The 21,333-nt window shown below is 46.6% G+C and overlaps 1 protein-coding gene across 2 annotated transcripts in view; it reads right to left on the reverse strand.

Moving 5' to 3' along the window:
* LOC146865603 (uncharacterized) overlaps positions 1-21,333 on the reverse strand; it is a 159,994-nt gene that overhangs the window by 114,640 nt on the left and 24,021 nt on the right. The window lies entirely within an intron of this gene.

Raw genomic sequence — 21,333 nt, forward strand, 5'->3', positions numbered from 1 at the left:
CAGATCTCTTGACTGGGGGAGAATGTCTGCATTGTCAGCATTCCGTCCATCATTTGTTTGTTGTAACGCTTTTCGCCCTAAGTGGGATGGGTATTCCCAGACGTGGGACCCGTGCTCACTACGCCACTGGAGTCAAGCTATTCTGGCTGATGACGGCTGATAGCCAGAAACCGGTCCTAGGATGCTTGATTCCGGTCCAGGGAAGACATGGCTTGGAAGTTCGGGCTGGACTGTTCCCGTGAGGCACAGGGTCAAGACTGATTTGCATATGGCCATGTCTAAACTGGGGTGGCGTAGTGGGCAAAAGAACGCTGGATTTAACCCAGATCTCTTGACTGGGGGAGAATGTCTGCATTGTCAGCATTCCGTCCATCATTTGTTTGTTGTAACGCTTTTCGCCCTAAGTGGGATGGGTATTCCCAGACGTGGGACCCGTGCTCACTACGCCACTGGAGTCAAGCTATCCTGGCTGATGACGGCTGATAGCCAGAAACCGGTCCTAGGATGCTTGATTCCGGTCCAGGGAAGACATGGCTTGGCAGTTCGGGCTGGACTGTTCCCATGAGGCACAGGGTCAAGACTGATTTGCATATGGCCATGTCTAAACTGGGGTGGCGTAGTGGGCAAAAGAACGATGGATTTAACCCATATCTCTTGACTGGGGGAGAATGTCTGCATTGTCAGCATTCCGTCCATCATTTGTTTGTTGTAACGCTTTTCGCCCTAAGTGGGATGGGTATTCCCAGACGTGGGACCCGTGCTCACTACGCCACTGGAGTCAAGCTATCCTGGCTGATGACGGCTGATAGCCAGAAACCGGCCCTAGGATGCTTGATTCCGGTCCAGGGAAGACATGGCTTGGCAGTTCGGGCTGGACTGTTCCCATGAGGCACAGGGTCAAGACTGATTTGCATATGGCCATGTCTAAACTGGGGTGGCCTAGTGGGTAAAAGAACGATGGATTTAACCCAGATCTCTTGACTGGGGGAGAATGTCTGCATTGTCAGCATTCCGTCCATCATTTGTTTGTTGTAACGCTTTTCGCCCTAAGTGGGATGGGTATTCCCAGACGTGGGACCCGTGCTCATTACGCCACTGGAGTCAAGCTATCCTGGCTGATGACGGCTGATAGCCAGAAACCGGCCCTAGGATGCTTGATTCCGGTCCAGGGAAGACATGGCTTGGCAGTTCGGGCTGGACTGTTCCCATGAGGCACAGGGTCAAGACTGATTTGCATATGGCCATGTCTAAACTGGGGTGGCCTAGTGGGCAAAAGAACGATGGATTTAACCCAGATCTCTTGACTGGGGGAGAATGTCTGCATTGTCAGCATTCCGTCCATCATTTGTTTGTTGTAACGCTTTTCACCCTAAGTGGGATGGGTATTCCCAGACGTGGGACCCGTGCTCACTACGCCACTGGAGTCAAGCTATCCTGGCTGATGACGGCTGATAGCCAGAAACCGGCCCTAGGATGCTTGATTCCGGTCCAGGGAAGACATGGCTTAGCAGTTCGGGCTGGACTGTTCCCATGAGGCACAGGGTCAAGACTGATTTGCATATGGCCATGTCTAAACTGGGGTGGCCTAGTGGGCAAAAGAACGATGGATTTAACCCAGATCTCTTGACTGGGGGAGACTGTCTGCATTGTCAGCATTCCGTCCATCATTTGTTTGTTGTAACGCTTTTTGGCCTAAGTGGGATGGGTATTCCCAGACGTGGGACCCGTGCTCACTACGCCACTGGAGTCAAGCTATCCTGGCTGATGACGGCTGATAGCCAGAAACCGGTCCTAGGATGCTTGATTCCGGTCCAGGGAAGACATGGCTTGGCAGTTCGGGCTGGACTGTTCCCATGAGGCACAGGGTCAAGACTGATTTGCATATGGCCATGTCTAAACTGGGGTGGCGTAGTGGGCAAAAGAACGATGGATTTAACCCAGATGTCTTGACTGGGGGAGAATGTCTGCATTGTCAGCATTCCGTCCATCATTTGTTTGTTGTAACGCTTTTCGCCCTAAGTGGGATGGGTATTCCCAGACGTGGGACCCGTGCTCACTACGCCACTGGAGTCAAGCTATCCTGGCTGATGACGGCTGATAGCCAGAAACCGGTCCTAGGATGCTTGATTCCGGTCCAGGGAAGACATGGCTTGGAAGTTCGGGCTGGCCTGTTCCCATGAGGCACAGGGTCAAGACTGATTTGCATATGGCCATGTCTAAACTGCGGTGGCGTAGTGGGCAAAAGAACGATGGATTTAACCCAGATCTCTTGACTGGGGGAGAATGTCTGCATTGTCAGCATTCCGTCCATCATTTGTTTGTTGTAACGCTTTTCGCCCTAAGTGGGATGGGTATTCCCAGACGTGGGACCCGTGCTCACTACGCCACTGGAGTCAAGCTATCCTGGCTGATGACGGCTGATAGCCAGAAACCGGTCCTAGGATGCTTGATTCCGGTCCAGGGAAGACATGGCTTGGTAATTCGGGAAGGACTGTTCCCATGAGGCACAGGGTCAAGACTGATTTGCATATGGCCATGTCTAAACTTGGGTGGCGTAGTGGGCAAAAGAACGATGGATTTAACCCAGATCTCTTGACTGGGGGAGAATGTCTGCATTGTCAGCATTCCATCCATCATTTGTTTGTTGTATAGCTTTTCGCCCTAAGTGGGATGGGTATTCCCAGACGTGGGACCCGTGCTCACTACGCCACTGGAGTCAAGCTATCCTGGCTGATGACGGCTGATAGCCAGAAACCGGTCCTAGGATGCTTGATTCCGGTCCAGGGAAGACATGGCTTGGCAGTTCGGGCTGGACTGTTCCCATGAGGCACAGGGTCAAGACTGATTTGCATATGGCCATGTCTAAACTGGGGTGGCGTAGTGGGCAAAAGAACGATGGATTTAACCCAGATCTCTTGACTGGGGGAGAATGTCTGCATTGTCAGCATTCCGTCCATCATTTGTTTGTTGTAACGCTTTTCGCCCTAAGTGGGATGGGTATTCCCAGACGTGGGACCCGTGCTCACTACGCCACTGGAGTCAAGCTATTCTGGCTGATGACGGCTGATAGCCAGAAACCGGTCCTAGGATGCTTGATTCCGGTCCAGGGAAGACATGGCTTGGCAGTTCGGGCTGGACTGTTCCCATGAGGCACAGGGTCAAGGCTGATTTGCATATGGCCATGTCTAAACTGGGGTGGCGTAGTGGGCAAAAGAACGATGGATTTAACCCAGATCTCTTGACTGGGGGAGAATGTCTGCATTGTCAGCATTCCGTCCATCATTTGTTTGTTGTAACGCTTTTCGCCCTAAGTGGGATGGGTATTCCCAGACGTGGGACCCGTGCTCACTACGCCACTGGAGTCAAGCTATCCTGGCTGATGACGGCTGATAGCCAGAAACCGGTCCTAGGATGCTTGATTCCGGTCCAGGGAAGACATGGCTTGGCAGTTCGGGCTGGACTGTTCCCATGAGGCACAGTGTCAAGACTGATTTGCATATGGCCATGTCTAAACTGGGGTGGCGTGGTGGGCAAAAGAACGATGGATTTAACCCAGATCTCTTGACTGGGGGAGAATGTCTGCATTGTCAGCATTCCGTCCATCAATTGTTTGTTGTAACGCTTTTCGCCCTAAGTGGGATGGGTATTCCCAGACGTGGGACCCGTGCTCACTACGCCACTGGAGTCAAGCTATCCTGGCTGATGATGGCTGATAGCCAGAAACCGGTCCTAGGATGCTTGATTCCGGTCCAGGGAAGACATGGCTTGGCAGTTCGGGCTGGACTGTTCCCATGAGGCACAGGGTCAAGACTGATTTGCATATGGCCATGTCTAAACTGGGGTGGCGTAGTGGGCAAAAGAACGATGGATTTAACCTAGATCTCTTGACTGGGGGAGAATGTCTGCATTGTCAGCGTTCCGTCCATCATTTGTTTGTTGTAACGCTTTTCGCCATAAGTGGGATGGGTATTCCCAGACGTGGGACCTGTGCTCACTACGCCACTGGAGTCAAGCTATCCTGGCTGATGACGGCTGATAGCCAGAAACCGGTCCTAGGATGCTTGATTCCGGTCCAGGGAAGACATGGCTTGGCAGTTCGGGCTGGACTGTTCCCATGAGGCACAGGGTCAAGACTGATTTGCATATGGCCATGTCTAAACTGGGGTGGCGTAGTGGGCAAAAGAACGATGGATTTAACCCAGATCTCTTGACTGGGGGAGAATGTCTGCATTGTCAGCATTCCGTCCATCATTTGTTTGTTGTAACGCTTTTCGCCCTAAGTGGGATGGGTATTCCCAGACGTGGGACCCGTGCTCACTACGCCACTGGAGTCAAGCTATTCTGGCTGATGACGGCTGATAGCCAGAAACCGGTCCTAGGATGCTTGATTCCGGTCCAGGGAAGACATGGCTTGGAAGTTCGGGCTGGACTGTTCCCGTGAGGCACAGGGTCAAGACTGATTTGCATATGGCCATGTCTAAACTGGGGTGGCGTAGTGGGCAAAAGAACGCTGGATTTAACCCAGATCTCTTGACTGGGGGAGAATGTCTGCATTGTCAGCATTCCGTCCATCATTTGTTTGTTGTAACGCTTTTCGCCCTAAGTGGGATGGGTATTCCCAGACGTGGGACCCGTGCTCACTAAGCCACTGGAGTCAAGCTATCCTGGCTGATGACGGCTGATAGCCAGAAACCGGTCCTAGGATGCTTGATTCCGGTCCAGGGAAGACATGGCTTGGCAGTTCGGGCTGGACTGTTCCCATGAGGCACAGGGTCAAGACTGATTTGCATATGGCCATGTCTAAACTGGGGTGGCGTAGTGGGCAAAAGAACGATGGATTTAACCCATATCTCTTGACTGGGGGAGAATGTCTGCATTGTCAGCATTCCGTCCATCATTTGTTTGTTGTAACGCTTTTCGCCCTAAGTGGGATGGGTATTCCCAGACGTGGGACCCGTGCTCACTACGCCACTGGAGTCAAGCTATCCTGGCTGATGACGGCTGATAGCCAGAAACCGGCCCTAGGATGCTTGATTCCGGTCCAGGGAAGACATGGCTTGGCAGTTCGGGCTGGACTGTTCCCATGAGGCACAGGGTCAAGACAGATTTGCATATGGCCATGTCTAAACTGGGGTGGCCTAGTGGGTAAAAGAACGATGGATTTAACCCAGATCTCTTGACTGGGGGAGAATGTCTGCATTGTCAGCATTCCGTCCATCATTTGTTTGTTGTAACGCTTTTCGCCCTAAGTGGGATGGGTATTCCCAGACGTGGGACCCGTGCTCATTACGCCACTGGAGTCAAGCTATCCTGGCTGATGACGGCTGATAGCCAGAAACCGGCCCTAGGATGCTTGATTCCGGTCCAGGGAAGACATGGCTTGGCAGTTCGGGCTGGACTGTTCCCATGAGGCACAGGGTCAAGACGGATTTGCATATGGCCATGTCCTAACTGGGGTGGCCTAGTGGGCAAAAGAACGATGGATTTAACCCAGATCTCTTGACTGGGGGAGAATGTCTGCATTGTCAGCATTCCGTCCATCATTTGTTTGTTGTAACGCTTTTCGCCCTAAGTGGGATGGGTATTCCCAGACGTGGGACCCGTGCTCACTACGCCACTGGAGTCAAGCTATCCTGGCTGATGACGGCTGATAGCCAGAAACCGGCCCTAGGATGCTTGATTCCGGTCCAGGGAAGACATGGCTTAGCAGTTCGGGCTGGACTGTTCCCATGAGGCACAGGGTCAAGACTGATTTGCATATGGCCATGTCTAAACTGGGGTGGCCTAGTGGGCAAAAGAACGATGGATTTAACCCAGATCTCTTGACTGGGGGAGACTGTCTGCATTGTCAGCATTCCGTCCATCATTTGTTTGTTGTAACGCTTTTTGGCCTAAGTGGGATGGGTATTCCCAGACGTGGGACCCGTGCTCACTACGCCACTGGAGTCAAGCTATCCTGGCTGATGACGGCTGATAGCCAGAAACCGGTCCTAGGATGCTTGATTCCGGTCCAGGGAAGACATGGCTTGGCAGTTCGGGCTGGACTGTTCCCATGAGGCACAGGGTCAAGACTGATTTGCATATGGCCATGTCTAAACTGGGGTGGCGTAGTGGGCAAAAGAACGATGGATTTAACCCAGATGTCTTGACTGGGGGAGAATGTCTGCATTGTCAGCATTCCGTCCATCATTTGTTTGTTGTAACGCTTTTCGCCCTAAGTGGGATGGGTATTCCCAGACGTGGGACCCGTGCTCACTACGCCACTGGAGTCAAGCTATCCTGGCTGATGACGGCTGATAGCCAGAAACCGGTCCTAGGATGCTTGATTCCGGTCCAGGGAAGACATGGCTTGGAAGTTCGGGCTGGACTGTTCCCATGAGGCACAGGGTCAAGACTGATTTGCATATGGCCATGTCTAAACTGCGGTGGCGTAGTGGGCAAAAGAACGATGGATTTAACCCAGATCTCTTGACTGGGGGAGAATGTCTGCATTGTCAGCATTCCGTCCATCATTTGTTTGTTGTAACGCTTTTCGCCCTAAGTGGGATGGGTATTCCCAGACGTGGGACCCGTGCTCACTACGCCACTGGAGTCAAGCTATCCTGGCTGATGACGGCTGATAGCCAGAAACCGGTCCTAGGATGCTTGATTCCGGTCCAGGGAAGACATGGCTTGGTAATTCGGGAAGGACTGTTCCCATGAGGCACAGGGTCAAGACTGATTTGCATATGGCCATGTCTAAACTTGGGTGGCGTAGTGGGCAAAAGAACGATGGATTTAACCCAGATCTCTTGACTGGGGGAGAATGTCTGCATTGTCAGCATTCCGTCCATCATTTGTTTGTTGTATAGCTTTTCGCCCTAAGTGGGATGGGTATTCCCAGACGTGGGACCCGTGCTCACTACGCCACTGGAGTCAAGCTATCCTGGCTGATGACGGCTGATAGCCAGAAACCGGTCCTAGGATGCTTGATTCCGGTCCAGGGAAGACATGGCTTGGCAGTTCGGGCTGGACTGTTCCCATGAGGCACAGGGTCAAGACTGATTTGCATATGGCCATGTCTAAACTGGGGTGGCGTAGTGGGCAAAAGAACGATGGATTTAACCCAGATCTCTTGACTGGGGGAGAATGTCTGCATTGTCAGCATTCCGTCCATCATTTGTTTGTTGTAACGCTTTTCGCCCTAAGTGGGATGGGTATTCCCAGACGTGGGACCCGTGCTCACAACGCCACTGGAGTCAAGCTATCCTGGCTGATGACGGCTGATAGCCAGAAACCGGTCCTAGGATGCTTGATTCCGGTCCAGGGAAGACATGGCTTGGCAGTTCGGGCTGGACTGTTCCCATGAGGCACAGGGTCAAGACTGATTTGCATATGGCCATGTCTAAACTGGGGTGGCGTAGTGGGCAAAAGAACGATGGATTTAACCCAGATCTCTTGACTGGGGGAGAATGTCTGCATTATCAGCATTCCGTCCATCATTTGTTTGTTGTAACGCTTTTTTCCCTAAGTGGGATGGGTATTCCCAGACGTGGGACCCGTGCTCACTACGCCACTGGAGTCAAGCTATCCTGGCTGATGACGGCTGATAGCCAGAAACCGGTCCTAGGATGCTTGATTCCGGTCCAGGGAAGACATGGCTTGGCAGTTCGGGCTGGACTGTTCCCATGAGGCATAGGGTCAAGACTGATTTGCATATGGCCATGTCTAAACTGGGGTGGCGTAGTGGGCAAAAGAACGATGGATTTAACCCAGATCTCTTGACTGGGGGAGAATGTCTGCATTGTCAGCATTCCGTCCATCATTTGTTTGTTATAACGCTTTTCGCCCTAAGTGGGATGGGTATTCCCAGACGTGGGACACGTGCTCACCACGCCACTGGAGTCAAGCTATCCTGGCTGATGATGGCTGATAGCCAGAAACCGGTCCTAGGATGCTTGATTCCGGTCCAGGGAAGACATGGCTTGGCAGTTCGGGCTGGACTGTTCCCATGAGGCACAGGGTCAAGACTGATTTGCATATGGCCATGTCTAAACTGGGGTGGTGTAGTGGGCAAAAGAACGATGGATTTAACCCAGATCTCTTGACTGGGGGAGAATGTCTGCATTGTCAGCATTCCGTCCATCATTTGTTTGTTGTAACGCTTTTTGCCCTAAGTGGGATGGGTATTCCCAGACGTGGGACCCGTGCTCACTACGCCACTGGAGTCAAGCTATCCTGGCTGATGACAGCTGATAGCCAGAAACCGGTCCTAGGATGCTTGATTCCGGTCCAGGGAAGACATGGCTTGGCAGTTCGGGCAGGACTGTTCCCATGAGGCACAGGGTCAAGACTGATTTGCATATGGCCATGTCTAAACTGGGGTGGCGTAGTGGGCAAAAGAACGATGGATTTAACCCAGATATCTTGACTGGGGGAGAATGTCTGCATTGTCAGCATTCCGTCCATCATTTGTTTGTTGTAACGCTTCTCGCCCTAAGTGGGATGGGTATTCCCAGACGTGGGACCTGTGCTCACTACGCCACTGGAGTCAAGCTATCCTGGCTGATGACGGCTGATAGCCAGAAACCGGTCCTAGGATGCTTGATTCCGGTCCAGGGAAGACATGGCTTGGCAGTTCGGGCTGGACTGTTCCCATGAGGCATAGGGTCAAGACTGATTTGCATATGGCCATGTCTAAACTGGGGTGGCGTAGTGGGCAAAAGAACGATGGATTTAACCCAGATCTCTTGACTGGGGGAGAATGTCTGCATTGTCAGCATTCCGTCCATCATTTGTTTGTTATAACGCTTTTCGCCCTAAGTGGGATGGGTATTCCCAGACGTGGGACACGTGCTCACCACGCCACTGGAGTCAAGCTATCCTGGCTGATGATGGCTGATAGCCAGAAACCGGTCCTAGGATGCTTGATTCCGGTCCAGGGAAGACATGGCTTGGCAGTTCGGGCTGGACTGTTCCCATGAGGCACAGGGTCAAGACTGATTTGCATATGGCCATGTCTAAACTGGGGTGGTGTAGTGGGCAAAAGAACGATGGATTTAACCCAGATCTCTTGACTGGGGGAGAATGTCTGCATTGTCAGCATTCCGTCCATCATTTGTTTGTTGTAACGCTTTTTGCCCTAAGTGGGATGGGTATTCCCAGACGTGGGACCCGTGCTCACTACGCCACTGGAGTCAAGCTATCCTGGCTGATGACAGCTGATAGCCAGAAACCGGTCCTAGGATGCTTGATTCCGGTCCAGGGAAGACATGGCTTGGCAGTTCGGGCAGGACTGTTCCCATGAGGCACAGGGTCAAGACTGATTTGCATATGGCCATGTCTAAACTGGGGTGGCGTAGTGGGCAAAAGAACGATGGATTTAACCCAGATATCTTGACTGGGGGAGAATGTCTGCATTGTCAGCATTCCGTCCATCATTTGTTTGTTGTAACGCTTCTCGCCCTAAGTGGGATGGGTATTCCCAGACGTGGGACCTGTGCTCACTACGCCACTGGAGTCAAGCTATCCTGGCTGATGACGGCTGATAGCCAGAAACCGGTCCTAGGATGCTTGATTCCGGTCCAGGGAAGACATGGCTTGGCAGTTCGGGCTGGACTGTTCCCATGAAGCACAGGGTCAAGACTAATTTGCATATGGCCATGTCTAAACTGGGGTGGCGTAGTGGGCAAAAGAACAATGGATTTAAACCAGATCTCTTGACTGGGGGAGAATGTCTGCATTGTCAGCATTCCGTCCATCATTTGTTTGTTGTAACGCTTTTCGCCCTAACTGGGATGGGTATTCCCAGACGTGGGACCCGTGCTCACTACGCCACTGGAGTCAAGCTATCCTGGCTGATGACGGCTGATAGCCAGAAACCGGTCCTAGGATGCTTGATTCCGGTCCAGGGAAGACATGGCTTGGCAGTTCGGGCTGGACTGTTCCCATGAGGCACAGGGTCAAGACTGATTTGCATATGGCCATGTCTAAAATGGGGTGGCGTAGTGGGCAAAAGAACGATGGATTTAACCCAGATCTCTTGACTGGGGGAGAATGTCTGCTTTGTCAGCATTCCGTCCATCATTTGTTTGCTGTTACGCTTTTCGCCCTAAGTGGGATGGGTATTCCCAGATGTGGGACCCGTGCTCACTACGCCACTGGAGTCAAGTTATCCTGGCTGATGACGGCTGATAGCCAGAAACCGGTCCTAGGATGCTTGATTCCGGTCCAGGGAAGACATGGCTTGGCAGTTCGGGCTGGACTGTTCCCATGAGGCACACGGTCAAGACTGATTTGCATATGGCCATGTCTAAACTGGGGTGGCGTAGTGGGCAAAAGAACGATGGATTTAACCCAGATCTCTTGACTGGGGGAGGATGTCTGCATTGTCAGCATTCTGTCCATCATTTGTTTGTTGTAATGCTTTTCGCCCTAAGTGGGATGGGTATTCCCAGACGTGGGACCCGTGCTCACTACGCCACTGGAGTCAAGCTATCCTGGCTGATGACGGCTGATAGCCAGAAACCGGTCCTAGGATGCTTGATTCCGGTCCAGGGAAGACATGGCTTGGCAGTTCGGGCTAGACTGTTCCCATGAGGCACAGGGTCAAGACTGATTTGTATATGGCCATGTCTAAACTGGGGTGGCGTAGTGGGCAAAAGAACGATGGATTTAACCCAGATCTCTTGACTGGGGGAGAATGTCTGCATTGTCAGCATTCCGTCCATCATTTGTTTGTTGTAACGCTTTTCGCCCTAAGTGGGATGGGTATTCCCAGACGTGGGACCCGTGCTCACTACGCCACTGGAGTCAAGCTATCCTGGCTGATGACGGCTGATAGCCAGAAACCAGTCCTAGGATGCTTGATTCCGGTCCAGGGAAGACATGGCTTGGCAGTTCGGGCTGGACTGTTTCCATGAGGCACAGGGTCAAGACTGATTTGCATATGGCCATGTCTAAACTGGGGTGGGGTAGTGGGCAAAAGAACGATGGATTTAACCCAGATCTCTTGACTGGGGGAGAATGTCTGCATTGTCAGCATTCCGTCCATCATTTGTTTGTTGTAACGCAGGTATAATGTGTAGCAGGGCTTTACAATGTGACGCATATCACTGAATGCGTCACGTTGTAAATGCGCTGCAATGTGGGGCGTTGTTTATGCCACTGCTGCCTCACAAAATGTGATGCAATGGCGGCGCAAAAGTGTCACAAGAGGTTTGTAAATCTGCCCCATACGAATTTCAATAAGTAATTTTTCAAATGATTGTTTATGTGCAAGAACGAACACCTTCCTGCACATAAACAATCATAAGAGGTGATTTCCCCATTCTTTGTGTGCTGCAGAATGCAGCAAGCATAGAAAGGGTAAAAAAACGAGAAGAAATGAATACATTTCTCCTCATTGTGCCTCCCTATGCCTCCCCTGGGTAGATGTAGCATTCAGACAAATTTCCAGGTTCAAAATTTCTCGTAAATCTGGAAATTTGTCAGGTTCCATGGGTGTTGTGAAGGCACACCCACAGCAACACCCATAGAGCGCCCCTTTCAAGCAAAGTGCTGCGTGTAAAGGGGGCATATTTACATGGACAGGATAAGCCATGTAGGATGGCTTTTCATGTCCTTGTAAATATGGGTAAAAAAAATGCGCCACAGGTGCGTCACAAAAAGTGACACACTGATGATGCAAGGGGCTTGTAAATAAGTCCCACGGTGTATAATGTGGTGCATCTTACTCAATATTTTTTCACAAGTTTCTTATTTTTTCATAGCCAATAATGGCCCAGTTTAACACCTTATATTTTAGCTCCTGAATGGTTATTGTTTATCCAATCACCTTTGCACTTTACCTGAAATGCCACTTCCTCAGAAGGAAGAAGGAGTTTACACACGAGTAATCAAATTCACCAGAATTACCAACCAAGATATACAGTGTACCAGTATAAGGATTTTTGTTTTTTACAGATGCATTAAACAAGTACCAGTATAAGGCCAACTTGTTCACATCCAAATTTTAAATGATGGTGGATTATTGATTCTGAATCGGTATCCCAATAAAAGTACATAAAGTAGCACCACAGTAGTACTACTTACATACTACTGAATGTAATTTACAAACCTACAGCTGGAGGGACCCACCTCTCCTACCTATATTTTCTTCTGTGATATCCCCGCACATATAAGTTTACTACTTGCTAGTAAACTTGTGGGTGGGACTGGGCAAGTGAGGGAAAATGGGGAATATCTAATACAGAACAGGAGGGATTTAGGGAAAGGAAACAGACAGGTTACTACATGCACCCATCCACAAGCGAGTAAGGCCATTACAATTAATAAACTACACTTGTAAAATTACAAATGACAAAACTGTAGTAAAGATAATCTGGCCCAAGACATGGATTAAGTAAAGCACTGCACTCAGGCACTGCAAAACACTCTCATAGAATATTATGGCAGCAGGACTTCAAATAACTCCCAATTCGAAATAATGTTAAATAAATTCAAATAATTGGACTTTCGAATTATATATGTATATATTTCAATAATGTTAAACCATATGTAAATATTCAATAAAAAAGGTTATTTTAAAATGCAATTGGTCTTCTCTTGTTCTTCCAAGTTGCCTGGTCAAGTTCTGCCTGAGAATGCTATACAACTGCTTTCTAAAGTCACTGTGAAGTCTGTGAATAATTGATTCAGGCAGCATTGGTTAATGTCCTCTTCCTCCACAAGAATGCACTACACATTCATGATAAATTTAGGCAGGATCGTCCAGACATTGTGTTTCTCATGAAACATGGATAAATGATAACTCTGCACCAGATATCACACTAGCACTTTCCAAGGGTTACACCATATTTAACCAAAATAGAGCTGGTAAAAGAGGTGGGGTGGTTGCCATAGTTTTCAGGCAAACCCTCAAGTGTATCTCTTTTGAGATTACCAAACTCCAGGGGGTAGAATCCGTGGGCTTCTGTCTCTCCCATTCAGCGAGTAAAGCCGTGGTGGGGATCCCAAGTTACCACACTCTCGGCTATGCTGGAAATATTTTGTCTTCCCTAGATGACTGTCTATCCAAAATATATTTTTTAAAACTATACTTTCTCTATCCTGGGAGATCTGAATATTCATTTGGATAAGGTTGGTGATCAACACGGCTGTACACTCCTGGACAACATGTCTGCTTGGAATTTGAAGCAGTCTGTTAATCAACTCACTCATCTAGCTGTTCACATTCTTCACCATGTATTTCCTATTTGTTATTATGAAGTATCAATTGTCAAGTGCAATTCTTGGTCGGACCATGCAATAGTTCATTTTAACTGGATACTAAAGCGGGAAGGCCCACCCCTTCTTTAACTCATTGAAGATGGGCTAATACCACCACTGAGGAGACTACTTCCATTCTTAATAATAGTGTTCCTCCTTTGAATAGCGTTATTGAGGTTGATGCACAGGCAGCTAATGCCTGGCTAGGACATACTGTGGATAATACTGTGCCTGTCAAGACAGGCTCTGGCCTCCTAAGATGCCCCTCAGCTTCTTGATGATATGAGGAGCTTAAGAAAATGGACCAACAATGCAAAGGACTTGAAAGGTCTTGGCTTAAGCTCTACTATCTCACTGACAAATAACTCTATAAAAAAAGAGATAAATAATTGTTGTTGCCAGTGAAATTGCTATGTCTGGCATTCAACTTAAAAAGGTTTTTAAAAAAGCTAAGACATTTTCAAACTCAAGCAATTTGCACAGCCCCATGAGGCATCCCGTAAATTATGCATGCAACTCTCTGATTTCTTCGATAACTAGATCAAGGGTATTATAGATGCTTTAAATGTATCATGATCTGGTAATAGTTCAGATACCAACTGGCTAGGGAACCAGGCTTTGATGGCTTCAACCATTCGATCCTATCCCATGACAGAATTCACAGCAATTTTACTGGAGGGTTATGATAAAGCAGTAAAATCCTGTAAATCTTGTTTTCCAGATGATCTGTGCCCCCCTCATATTTTGGCGGCCAATCATGTAGACATTAATCCTATTCTTAACTAACTCCTAAATGACTGCTTACTCCAGTTCACTGTTCCCACTTGTCGGACAAAAGCGAAGCTAAATCCCACTTCGGAAAAAAACTTCTGCTGATAAGTCTATCCTGGCCAATTACAGGCCTATCTCATTACTGCTGGCCTTTTCAAAGACTCTGGAGAAACTTATAAATGTCCAATTGTCCAAGTATTTGGACACTAATCATTTGCTGCATCCATCTCAATCAGGCTTCAGACCTGGACACAGTACAGATTCTATGTTCGTAGACTTTTCAATAACAACAAACTGGCAGTGGACCAAGGGAAGAAAGTTGCCCAATTGCTTTTAGATCTATCAGCGTCGTTTGATACAGTTTCCCGTCCTATCCTCCTGCAACGACTGGGAAATATTGGGGTAGGTGGGGCCGCCTTGGATTGGTTTGAGTCTTTTCTCTCTGACAGATGTCAGTCAATATTAATGCCACCTTTTGCATCTGTCCTTAAACCTTTAAGATCTGGGGTTCCTCAGTGCTCTGCCCTGAGCCCAATGCTATTTAATGTCTTCATGATTCCTCTGAAAGGCCTGAGGGAATCCTTTGGTCAGCAGATGGTATCCTACGCTGACAACACATATTCCACTTACATGGGACAGTAATATTCCCAGTGCCCGGAATAGAATTGAAGAATGTCTGTCAGCACTATTTCAGAGGATTAGCCTGAGCAATCTTCAATGAAATTCCAGAAAATCTGAAATAGTATTGTTTGGTACCCCTCCTAAATCTTAGGGGGGTGAATTTTGTCCCGATTTTGACTCCTGCTCGTACCCCTGCCACAGTAGTATGCAGCCTTGGGGTGAAGTTCAACAGTAGGTTCTCCTTCAGCTCCCAGTTGGGACATGCGGTGGAAGTGTGCTATGGCTTCCTCAGATCCTTGAAAAAGTTTCAGATTCTGCTTCCTTCACATTGCCAGAAGATGGTAATCCATGCCTTTACCATCTTACCAGCCTAAGCTCTAAATTAAATGAAATCATACATTTTAACCTTTGCTAAAAATTGAAATAATTAAAAAAAAGTCAAAATCTAACTTTAAAAAAAAGCAGTAAATAGTAAACACCAAATAGTCAACATGGGTGGGATTGTTTAAAAATGATTCTTCATGAAATATGAATTATAAATTAAATTAAAATATTTAAATTAACTAAGTGCATTACACACATGTAATTAAACTAGGTGATATACTGTAACCTTTTATTTATTAGTTTAATGTTTATTTTACAATTACATTTTCCTTTAGAATATTTTGCTAAAGTATAATGAACTTTAAACATTTTCTACATACTTTTTCATATCAAGATTTCCACCATGGTGGCTGAGATCTCCAACTACATACGAAAAATGACTTTACACTGATAACATTTGTCAAAGATATCTCCACACTCTGAAAATCTGTTAACGAGCCATGTATAAATCTACATTCACAAATAATATTTAGCACAAACAAGTAGATTTACATCTATGTTTAGGAGTAGATTGACATATTAGTAAACTTACACTGTCGTGTAATTCCTATATTACCGATACAGGATCTGCGAGATTGGATAACTTAAACTGTGGGATTGGTGGCAGACTGATTCCTAGCACCCCCACCGGATACGTTAGCCTGTCTGTATCAGCTAGCTCACAGTGCCACTATAATCCTCTTATCGGGAAGAGAATAGTTTCTGGCAGCCTCAGAACATGACAACCCTGATCCTACAGGATCGTGGAAACAATATACTACGTTTCGCTCAGTCACTTATGCCCACTTAGTTTGTCTCAGAGATAAACAGAATAAACATACTGGGCGTTTGTCAATAAGAATTTATTGAACAGTTGTTGTTCTAGGGTAGAATAGATGAGCTGTAACAACCATTAGACAGTAGTAGAGATATCTGATTAGCAGTACTAGGAAAATAAAGGGATGGTACAGTTCTACCATTTTGCAGTAATCATGAATATATACAAGTACATAAAATACTTGATAATAAGTGCATACTCCTTCAATGCCTCCCTGACTAGATGTACCTAAATGTCCCTAAATGTACCTAGCATCTATGTAGGTGTTATGCCAAGAATCCCTCTAAGATTTAGTCCCCCATTACCTGAGAATGAGAGAATATGGGACCCCGTCCTGGTCTGGAGTTGGACACCCCGCGAGGGATGTTAGACCACTGCGAGCTGGTGTGTGTTCATGCAGGAACCTCAGTGTCTCTGGTCAGTGTGTCAGGCGGAAAGTCATGGTCTCCTCTGTCTTTCTTAGCAAGACATGATATATATGTATATATATATATATATATACCCATAGGTTTCCCCAGGGGTCCTACCTTGCTGGGTTACTGTGACAGCCTAAAGGATGACGTTGGGCCTAAAATGTATACAGAGATATTATACAGGAGATATTTCCCTGCTGTCAGTTTTGCTGTGCTTCCAAGAAGCCTCATGCATAATGTATGAGTTTCGAACAAGGGAAAAACCCACGTTCTGAACGCAGCGTCGTATCTAGTTAAAAGGTCAGTGCATAAGAACTGTTATGTATGTAATGTAGGGAAGAATATAGGTGAAAGGTTGTGATATTACCTGCGCCTATATGAGGTACCTATATGGAATATAACACCTGATCCTCTTCCGACTGGACGACATATGTAATTTATTACCGTACTACTAACCTAACTAGACATAGGTATGCTCAAAGTTCATAAAACATTCATTTTGCTAAAATGTTTAAAACTTCATAAAAAATCTAAAAAACTTAAAAGTGTTAAAAAAGAAATTGTTTGCAAAGTACAGCTCTAAAAGTGTTCATAGTTATAGTCAGAACCGCCATAAGCATTAGAAAGCCGTTAATGCAGGAAAGGAATGTCAATTTCGTATCTGACTTCCAAATTGGGCTTGTTATTAAAAAGGGCGAATTTCTTCCAGCACATGACAAGCCAAAATGAGTCAATTGTTTGTCTGTCCTGGCTGGTAGATGCAACATTTTCATTGCTTGCTCCGCAGTAGATGGCCCCTGTAGCACCTCGCAGAGTATGTCAATTGAGCACAGATGATGTTCAGTGCTGGGGCAGTCTGTGCACCGTCCAAAGCCTGGGTGTCAGTAGAGGAGCAGGTATCCATACCGACAGGTGCAGTTATTACCTGCGGTGGATCAAGGAATGCTGCCATCAACATTGGAATAGGCTGAGGACACTGCAGAACATGGGCTCTTATTGGGTTCAGTAGAGCATTCACGTCCGGTTGTGCACATGATGGGAGTGGCAAACATTCTTCTCCACAAAACAGGCATCGGAGGACAGGTAAGATGCAGTCCATCCAGACTGGTCAAAATGACAGGAACCAAGATGCACTTAGTCCTTTTTCCATCTCCTTGGTGACTGAGAGGTCCATTGCGTAGCAGATAGAATACAATCAGGATACCTGCTATTAGAAACAGGATTAGCGGATGTCCTCCAAAGATGCTTCCGAATACGGAGTGTATGAAGTTTGGTATAACTCCAAGTACCATCTGAAAGGTGCCTAGAAGTCCACAACCTATGGTCTCAAAATAGGTGGACTATGCCTGTCGTATCAGACATGTTAAAGATACGATTTATCATTTCTGCAAAATGGAAAGGGCAGTTTGTATAGATAAGTGCCTGTATCTCTGCCAAAGACCTTGCGATCTGGAGATCAAAAGTCTCTCGAGCGGAGGTTAAGTGCACAGACTTCTGTAAAAACATGGCTTTCATTATGCTTAGTGTATCAAACCGTGTTAAGGAAACATTCAATGAAGGCCATAACGGCGCCTCCCTGACTGTATGTGTCGGTGAAAACAATAATTGCATACAACAATTAACCCTGGAGCTCACGGCTACCAGATAAAAGATGCCCGGGGGCATTCGTAGCAGCCTTGACTGTTCAGCATCAAGTAACTCTCATTTGAAAGTAGCCCAAATCCTGGAGTAATCACTGCAACTGGGGCACCCCTCAGATGACAGGACAAGTTTACTACAGAACCATTACAAGTCCTGTGCAGCATTATATCCTGACATATGAGTGATCCACTTAAAGCGTTCTCATAGTTTGTACCGCTTAGAAACACTTCTCGATCCCCACTCTGGCATTGAAATCTGTATGGTAATTCCCAAGTTTCTTAATGTATTCCTTACCCATTCTTTCATATCTGCCTACCCGGTTTTGTTCACGGCAATATTGAAATTGAAAAGTAGTGACCGGTAGAGTTATGTGGCTATGGATTAGCCATTCTATGGATGGTGATTCTGCCACTGTAAATTGTAATCTATCCAGTTTTTCGATACGCAGCATTGAATATTTTGATCCCCTTTGTGCCATTTCTATCTGTTTATCTGTTAGATTGTATTCAGAAAACAGAGACGTGCTGTTGTTAAAACGCCAAGGCACGTAGCCTGCACGCAAAGATTGCAGCGTCCAGCTTAACAACATGATAGAATGTAATTGAGATTGCCTGTGTTGTAATATGGCCAAATCTTGTTCTAGTATGTCTATTGCAGAAGATACAATGTTGCCTAAGAAATATATCCCGGAGGTCAATGTTGTTAACCTATTGTCTGCCACTGCTAGAGATTTTTCCAGGTTTATACGGTCTATTTCCTGTAATCTCTCCGCGATCTCTTGTTGTGATATTTTCCATATTTCATTGTACGCAGCATAAATGCCAACATATATGAAATGTTTCCGACGTGGCTTCCTGGGACCTAGTAAAAAATCCCTAAGAACCACATACTGTGAAAGTAAGGATAAGTGTTGTTCACCTCTGTGAGTGTTGAAGTTTTTAGCCAATCAAGGCACAACTTCCCAAAACTACCCCTTGATGTTCTTTCTGTACATAGTGTGGTTCTGGCCTGTGAATAGCGAACCCTTCGGTTTTACCCAAGAATCTTGCCTGACAACTATTGGTGTCTGTGGCCAAATCAACTATGTTTTCCAATCGGGGTCTGATCTATTGTATTGTAATTCATCATCTAATGCAACCTCTTTCTGTGATGTTTTGTTACCCTCGGTGTGTGATGGAGTTGGCTGCCAAGGTGTGTTCAAGTCTTTGTTCTTGGCTAGTCCAAGGCAAGACTTCTGTTGCACTGTCTCATTCAAAAACCTGATCTGTTGAGGGATAAGGCATGCTATAAATAAAGCTTCCGTTCCCTGAACTTGCCATTCTCTAGTACCCCAGACTGATTTTAAGTCTATGGTGTCTTTCCATAAATCGTAACCTTTTTCAGACAACTTGGCAGTTAATCTGTTTAGTGTTTGTTAACCTATTTTTCTGATCTGATGTTGGTGCAACCTTATAGTAATATGAGAATGGGTCAGACATATTGAACCCTGAACAATATGGAAATTTCTGTGCAAATGTTTTTGAACTGCCATTCGGCAGTGTTGGACAATGTTCCCACTGGTGGTATGTGACCACATTTCTAGGATTAGCAGATTTATGCAAAAAATGATGACCAAAATGTTGATAACAATACATCGTTTTGAAATCTGCTGTGCTTTCCAACATTTCACTATTAGAAGATGCAGCAGATGTATCTAAATCAGACAACATGTTATTAACAGTTTCAAAGTACCAATCATCGGAAAATATACTTGAGGCAATGATATCACTCAATGACATTTTAAATAAGTATTGCATTGTGGGGCCAAATACATCATAAATAACCTTGTCCCAAACTATACCATACAGGAACTGCTGTAATGTTCACTGATGACAAGTCTCTTTGTTCTCGATGAGATGAGCGACGTGGTTTCAAAGTTAAATTCACTTTTTCGGCTTCAGAGCTTTGTCGAAGGTATTGGCCATTAGCAAGCATGCTAAAAACTATTACTTAGCCTACTCAGAAAAGAAGGAAAAGTATCCAGGTGGTTACCCATAGTTCTCCCCAAGGTGATACCAGGTAAATCTTTTTAAGAAGGTTCAGAAAGTCTTTAATTTGCTGCTTGCGTGATTTTTGGGCTAGCATCGTTTCAGGTTCGCTTGGATCCAAAGAAGGCGCATCAAAGTTTATGAAGTAGCCAGAAGCAGAGCGATCAATTTTTGGAATTACATCAGGATTTGTTGAAATCATACTTTGCTCTTGTCGAGGCATGTTGACGTAGATATCTGTATTTGGTCTAATAGCAATTTGTCGTTCTTGTTGAGTTTGATTTTGAAGTTGAGCTTCAGGTTCAAGGGGAGCGAGTTCCATAGCATTGTTGCATAGTCCATCATTCCGTATAGGGGACTCTTCGAACGTGATGAGTCTTTCCGTTTGAACTTCTTGAATTGTAGCAAGAGGAGGGCATCTGCTACTTTGGAGTCCATGTGGCCTGCTACTCAGTATCGGCCACATAGTGTGGTTTGATTAGGTCAATTGAGACAAATCTTATCTCTTTTTTCCAGCGAGAGGAGGTAGAAGTACAGTTCTTGTTCCTTTTACTGCAAGGGCCTGTACAGGCTTACTGTAGGATGGCCCAAATTCCTTCTTGTCTGCTATTTTCTCTCTGACCAGATTCCCGACTTTTGGGATCCAGACAGGTGTTTGCCGCGACTGATTTGACTTCCCCAGTGACGGTGTGCTTCAGGTGGATATTGCTTTGTTGTGTCCTGGATTCAATTAGATCCTGTAAAACAGCCAAACCATCATGGATGTCAAATGGTTTTTTATCCGCCACTGCGCCTTCACAATCAAGATCAGGTACCCACATTCTTGTCCCAAATAGGACCTCATATGGAGTAACCCCCCCTAGAGAACTTCTTGGCATATTGTTAAGAGCCCGCTGCACTCCATACAGATTTTTTATCCTGCTCTCACCCGTGCCTAATGCTCTGGCTGTTAAAGACTGCTTTAAGTCTCGGTTTTTCCTCTCCAAAACCAAATTTCCCTCGGGATGGTGCAGAGAGGAGTACTGCAATGCTACACCCAATCCTCGCATGGCCTTCTTATAAGCCCGAGAGCTGAACGCAGGGCCCTGGTCAGAATGTAATGTGCCAGTTGCATATGTCCCTATGAAGACTCACAAATCTTTTAGATCAGTTTGAGCGTCAGCCAAGTGCTGGGGCCACACCCACAGGAATCTTGACCAGGAATCCACTGCTACCAATATCTGTAAGCCCCATCTCTTTTTAAGGGGCCGCAGTGGTCTAGGTAAACACACGCTAGTGGTTTGTCAAATATTAACAATCGTGTCTGTGCAGGACGTGTTACGGTGGAACCTTTCATCTGCTGGCAGATGTCGCATTTCAAGAGATAGTCTTTAGTGTGCTTTGTTAAAGCAGGCCACCAATAGCGTTGTTT

Source organism: Triturus cristatus, chromosome 2_1 (assembly GCF_964204655.1).
Source record: "Triturus cristatus chromosome 2_1, aTriCri1.1, whole genome shotgun sequence".
Lineage (NCBI taxonomy): Eukaryota > Metazoa > Chordata > Amphibia > Caudata > Salamandridae > Triturus > Triturus cristatus.